Source organism: Procambarus clarkii, chromosome 66, assembly GCF_040958095.1.
Source record: "Procambarus clarkii isolate CNS0578487 chromosome 66, FALCON_Pclarkii_2.0, whole genome shotgun sequence".
Taxonomy (NCBI): domain Eukaryota; kingdom Metazoa; phylum Arthropoda; class Malacostraca; order Decapoda; family Cambaridae; genus Procambarus; species Procambarus clarkii.
In genome coordinates this window covers 22,508,331-22,515,620 of record NC_091215.1, presented here as the reverse complement: position 1 = coordinate 22,515,620, position 7,290 = coordinate 22,508,331, and positions in this window count along the sequence as shown.

Below are 7,290 nucleotides of genomic sequence, written 5' to 3'. Positions count from 1 at the left end.
GCTGCTGTTGTGTTAAAAGTTCTTTCGCTCCAGATGTTCCACTAGCTTTTTTCGAACAATCTTCTCCATCAATATTCTATCAGATTCAGTGCATTTTCAGGTTGCATGTTTTTATCATGTGGTTTAGCTGCGCTAGGGCGCTAGCTCTTAGTCCAGAATTCATGGATGAAGTGTTTAAGAATATTGATTCTATTTATCTCAAACTTTGTTATCCACTGAGTTTTTTGGAAGTTTGCCGTAGCAAAGCACGTCGTACATATTATAATAATATACGAAGTGAGAAAATTCGCCCCAAAAAAGTTTTACGTCAACAACGTCTCTTTCTAGGCGATTAAATATGCACAAACAACAGGGCTCCATCAAGGAACATATAATCTCTTCTCACAACCAGATCATCACCAGAGAAATCTTAACAAGCAACACAGAAATCATCGATAAATACAGCGATAGCAGGAGACTCGACATCAGCGAGGCTAATATATATATATATATATATATATATATATATATATATATATATATAAATATAAATAAATATATATATATATATATATATATATATATATATATATATATATATATATATATAATATAAATATATATATATATATATATATATATATATAATATATATATATATATATATATATATATATATATATATATATATATATATATATATATATATATATAATTATAGTTTACAATAAATTTTCTATTTGGTATTTTTAGCAAATGCTGCATGACAATGGCATGTGGACCTGAATAGATACAGCGTTGCTGCTAAATATTTGATACACAAAAGGCTTTTCAAATTTTATACATCTCCTTTTGATACATACACAGGCCGTTGTTTGTTTTAATTTGATACTCGGTCAGACTAATGTATTTTTTTATAATTATAGACTTTTTGTTCGCAGTTTAAAATGAAATTTGGGAATAATCAAAATTACTTAGAAAAAGGATGGAATAATTGCGTCATTTTAAGGATAGTTAGCAGTTATACACAATTACCAGGTATAGTGAGGGTAGATGGGTACGTCGTTATTCACAGCTAAAGTGAATGTCGGTGGGTATGTAGTTATACACAGCTCTAATGTGGGTATGTGGGTACGAAATTATGCACTATACGCCTCTTTATATGCACTGAATTTTAGCATATTCTTTTTTGCTGCGCACGCATGCACGCACATGCACACTCAGGCCCTGACAAGATCTCACCATGGATCTTAAAAGAGGCACCTGCAGCATTGTGTGTACCCCTTGCTGTAGTCATCAACTGCTAACTAGAAGTGGGCGAACTTCCTGACATTTGGAAAGTGGCAAATGTGGTGCATGTGTACAAGAGAGGACGACAGGAGCCACTCAACTACAGACCGGTATCACTAACAAGTTTTCCCTGTAAGATATTAGAGAGACTAATCACAAGAAAGCTTGTTGATCATTTAGAACATTATTTATTTTGTTTCCAAGCATCAACATGGATTCAACAAAGGAAAATCTTGCTTGATCAACTTATTGGAGTTCTATGACAAGAGGACAACAATCAAAAGGATAGAGAGGGCTGGGTAGACTGCATTTTCCTGGATTGCGATAAAGCTGTTGACAGTGTTCCTCGCAAGAGACTCCAAAGTAAACTTGAAAAACAGGCTGGTGTATCGGGAGAAGAACTGAAGTGGGTGAAGGAGCACCGTTCAGGGAAAAGGCAAAGAGTCATAGTAAAAGGACAGTTATCAGAATTTAGAGAGGTAACGAGTGGAGTACCTCAGGGGTCGGTACTAGGGCCCATCTACCAATCAATGTAAACGATCTAACAGAAAAAGTAAGCTCATTCCTATCAGTGTTTGCTGACAAAACTAATGTAATAAGGCTAATTAGAACTGAGGAAGATTGCAAACAAGATGACCTTAATCTATAGAGATAATCTGAGAAATAGCTGTTAGAATTTAACCCTGACAAATGCAAGGTTATGAAGATAAGAATTGAAGCAAGACGACCTCATGTACAGTAAAAGATATGTTTTGTTGAAGCTTCCAAAACCTTTGGAGACAGAAGGGAAGTGAATAAAAGTTAGCTGAAGCTGCAGTATATTTACCTAAGTAGTATCATTCTCCTTATTACCACATTCATCACAACACGTTCATTAGCAGCAGAGAGCGGTAAGCCAGTTTGGTTATATAGAACTTGAAAAGAATATAAGGACCAAGATCTAGGATGGGACGGAGGAAAGGAATGGGATACCAACCACTTAGATCATCGGGGATCGAACGCCGACCTGCAAGAAGTAAATTTATTATTATACTCACTGTAATCATAATTTAGTTCAGAGGAGCCGAGTCGAAGGCTTGAGGGGCGTGAGGCGCCCGCACGGTGGACTTGGCCACTGAGCCGGGAGAGGTTGTTCCCTCTGCTTTATCCAGCAGCAGCGTGGGATGAAGCAACTTAAATCCAATGGCAACCGTCGATATCATGCTGGACGTTGACGCACTCAACGGCGAGTACTTGTGCTTAAGTGTAAGATCGTGTACTCAAGCGCCTCGTTTTGTTATTTTATGATGCCAAAAGGGTGTATGTGTGCTTGGGGGGTAGGGGAGGGGAGGGAGATGTGTGTGTTGAAGTGTTTGGAGGAAGTGTTCTTATTTGAGTGTACTCAGACTGACTCAGGTGTACTCGAACAATTGCTTTCCAGTCCCGCTTGTATACTCTTTTGTTAGCTAATGTAATGAGTTTAATTCATGTTTCTCGTCGCATTTCCTCGTGAAGCTGTTGTCCGACTCGCGTCAACGATCTCCTCTTTTGCTTTACTTACGAAATACGCTGAACTAATCTTTCCTGGTGCCTCTCCGGCTCATCGGAGTCTCCAGCTTCCCTTCGTGCTGTATGACTCTTCACTTTCTCTTTCTAATATTGCCTGTCTATCCACCCTGTCAATCACTTCCTAAGTATATTCTACGTTGCTGTAATATCTCCTCTCTTCCAAAGTGAAGAGTTTAAGCTGAGGTTGCTTCTAACATTAAGCATGTGTCCGTGTCCGTTTGTGTGTCTATGTTAATGTATCCGTGTGAATGTCGGGGTCGGGGGAGAGGGTTGTGCTTCATTAGTTTGTCTCCGTAAACATGTCTTTTATTACATAAGTTTGTTTTATTGTTCCACTGGCATGGTTGATATTATTTTGTTAATTTTGGCTCTCTCTCTCTCTCTCTCTCTCTCTCTCTCTCTCTCTCTCTCTCTCTCTCTCTCTCTCTCTCTCTCTCTCTCTCTCTCTCTCTCTCTCTCTTCCTTCCTCTCTCTCTCTTCCTTCCTCTCTCTCGCTCTCCAAGCCATGTCCCCTCCTCCTCTCTCCATCTCTCCCTTCCCCTTCCTCCTCCCTCCAGATACCCATATCAGCTTCAGTATCTCAATTCTACCACTGTTATTTGACCATAAAATTCAGTATTAAGTCGCATGGTCTCCCTTTACCCCGATTACGCAAGCTTGGCTTTGTAAGAATAAGTCTTCGGTGCATTAACAAAAAAGCTTCCACTGGACGGGTTTCTTATCGGTTATTAATTGATGTTAATGCTGTTGAGTATTTGGGAGCAAGTCCACAAATCCTGTTTCTGATTATGGTGTTGTGGACGGGTCGTGATTTTATGAGAGCAATGTCTGAGAATACTCAAGGGTTCGTAAACATATCACACATGTCCCCACTTTACTTCTCAAAGAACCTGTGGTGTGTCTGTCAAATATCCCCACCTTACTTTTTACACACCTGTTGTTCTTATATATATGCCAAAGATGTTTACATCTTACCTCTGGCACTTGTGATGGGCTTTACACATGTCCCCACCTTACTTTTGACATCACGTGAGAACGACAACGAAGGCATGCTAGGGAAATAAAAGGTTTCGAGCTAAAGCTTCAACAAATTTATTATATTCAGGAGAGACAGAGACCATTGGGCCATCAGTGAAATTGGCTGGAACCCAAAATATCTATTTTTCTGTGCCAAGTTCAGAGTCAAAACCACATCTAGTATTTGACCCTAGGAGATGATATGTTAAATTATGGCAGTAGAACGTCTCCAATTTTAGTAAACCCTTGAACACTGAAGATTTAAACCCCAAATGATTTCGTTTTGAGCGTAATACTCAACCTCGATTGATGCCTCAGATGTCACCCTAACCCCACTGGACTGTGAAGTAGATATAGACATCCAGCCCGTTCTCTTTCTTCCACACACCGTAAAAAAGTAACTGTTTTGCGTAACCAAAACGTTCGAACCTATGTAATCTGTCTAACCTATCGAGGTCTATGCCCCCAAAACTTCAATATTCCGGTGCTTTATTTTGTACTACAGTCCCACAATTTTGACGTATATTAGAAGAGAGGGCAGGTTGACCTACATGCCCACGCCCTCCGCCCTGGGCCCACACGCCTGGAAAGCCACATGAATCAAGAATAGCAAAAGACCACTCTCAGTGGCCCTTAACATTGCTTGGAGATGGAGTCAAGATACCTGTGTCGTCCCCAACACACCGACAATAATAAAATCACGCATAAAGCTCTTAGCAAGAGTGCTCAGAAGTAAGATTGCAGAGCACGTTGTCACAACGTCTGCAGCGTGAGTTTAGAAGAGCACGCTCCTGCCTCTCTCAGTTGATGGACCACTGTGACGTGGTCTTAGATTTCATGGAAGACGAGCAAAGCTCTGACGTAATAAACACAGACTTTACGAAAGCTTTCGACAAATGTCGCTATGGCGTAATTACACGCAAAAGGCATGAACTGGCAAAGATGGTTCTTTAATTTCCTCTTCCTTGCCCCTTCTCTGTATTTCTCATCTTTGTCCCTCTCTGTATTCCTCTCCCTCCTTCACCTTCTCTGTATTTCTTCTCCTTGCCCCCTTTCTGTATTTGCCTGCAGCGTTGCCTCTGCCGAGCGGTGGACGTACAGACGCCTGTTGACGGCGGGAAGGTGGGTCGGCCGGCCCAGATATTGATCGAAGGTCCAACACATTTCGTCTACATAACAACCTGCTGGTGAGGATTTCCGCCTCACTACTTACCTCAGTCCCTACCAACCGTCCCTACCATCTTACCCACCTTCCTACCTCCTTACCTTCCCTTTCTTCCCTCGGGGCCTTCACACGGTGTTAGCTGCTCCTTCACACGGTGTCCGCTGCTCCTTCACACGGTGTCAGCTGCTCCTTCACACGGTGTCAGCTGCTCTTTCACACGGTGTCCGCTGCTCCTTCACACGGTGTCAGCTGCTCCTTCACACGGTGTCCGCTGCTCCTTCACACGGTGTCCGCTGCTCCTTCACACGGTGTCAGCTGCTCCTTCACACGGTGTCCGCTGCTCCTTCACACGGTGTCAGCTGCTCTTTCACACGGTGTCAGCTGCTCCTTCACACGGTGTCCGCTGCTCCTTCACACGGTGTCAGCTGCTCCTTCACACGGTGTCCGCTGCTCCTTCACACGGTGTCAGCTGCTCTTTCACACGGTGTCAGCTGCTCCTTCACACGGTGTCAGCTGCTCCTTCACACGGTGTCCGCTGCTCCTTCACACGGTGTCAGCTGCTCCTTCACACGGTGTCACCTGCTCTTTCACACGGTGTCAGCTGCTTCACACGGTGTCCGCTGCTCCTTCACACGGTGTCAGCTGCTTCACACGGTGTCCGCTGCTCTTTCACACGGTGTCCACCTGAACGCTTTCGCAGACTGGAAGTTTCTGTTATTATTAATGTCTGTTTGAATATTGCATTTTGTCACATTGTTTCGCTCATCACACACTCACGGGATATTTCCACGTCAGTATGACGCTGCATTTGCAGATCTTTGTGTTTTTGTTTTAATTTAGTGCGATTGTTTGTTTTGTGTTTTTGTTTTGTCTTCCTCTCGCTTTGTCTTTTAATTTCTTCCCTTTTTTCATTTTTTTTATTTTTTTCTCGCAATTTCTTCCTATTTTTATCTATTTCTCCCCTCTCAGAGGCTGGGCTGGACGGTAGAGCGACGGTCTTGCTTCATACAGGTCGGCGTTCAATCCCCGACCGTCCAAGTGGTTGGGCACTATTCCTTTCCCCCATCCCAAATCCTTATCCTGACCCCTTCCAAGTGCTATATAGTCGTAAATGGCTTGGCGCTTTCCCCTGATAATTCCTTCCCTCTCTCCCCCTCTCAGAGGCAGACAACTTCTTCTCACACCACTTAACTCGTTTGCATTACAGACGGCAGCCGCTCACTCAATTTCCACCCCTTAATCCAACGTCCTCCATTATAGATGCCCTCCTCTAATGCTTCCATGGATTTCCCATTTAACAAGTGTCAGCTTTATGTCATTATTCAAATTAATCAGTTGGACTGTAATTGGACTTGACTCTACAGTATCGTGGGTAGTGCCAAATACACTCTGGTAGGGTGACGCTCTCGTATTTACAGGCCCAAGATCGAATCGTCAGTAAGCCAACTGAATTGAATTACATCACTTGATATCCATGGTTGATATATACACTGGATATCAGGAACACTTGATATCCATGGTTGATATATACACTGGATATCAGGAACACTTGATATCCATGGTTGATATATACACTGGATATCAGAAACACTTGATATCCATATTTGATATTGTGACGATAATCTCCTTCAAGAGATTGAGCCTGCTCTTCCCTCCAAAATTACGTCTTCACAACTATATAAAAGACTATGGAAGAAATGTCCAACAACGACAACAAACACCAGCAAGGCTTGCCAGGGTGAGCAGAAACGTATGCAACCAGCCACCTGTTCGAACTCCAACCACCAAACTACCCGTTGATCGCTACGACTCCGCTGATTGGTCGCCGGTCTGGCTGCACCTGCACTCGCCCCCCAATACTACCCGATGTCTGGGGTCGCCCCAACATCAGTCTTCAGAATGTTCCGTGCTTTCGTAGCCAGCACACCTCCCAGCTAGACTCTAGAGTGTACTGAGAGAGGTGGTGGCTTTAAGCCAATATTCCAGCACCTCCCACTTACTGTTGTATTGCACTTCTTGTTATTTTGCCTTAACGTAACTTTTCATTTTGTCATTTAAGTATTCTTATTATTTTGATTCATTGATTTTATTATAAGAATTTGTTTGTGCATTATTTTCATGTTTTGATTTATTTAACGTCATTAAAATTTCATTGTTAAAGTTTTACTTGTGTTTTGTGTGTCTTCTCCTTACCTTACCACAGACGAAGTTCCAGTTTTTTCTATTTTTTTTTATAACTATGTGACGAGGCCATACCCCTAGCCTTAAACAGCCGAACACCAACGCGTTAC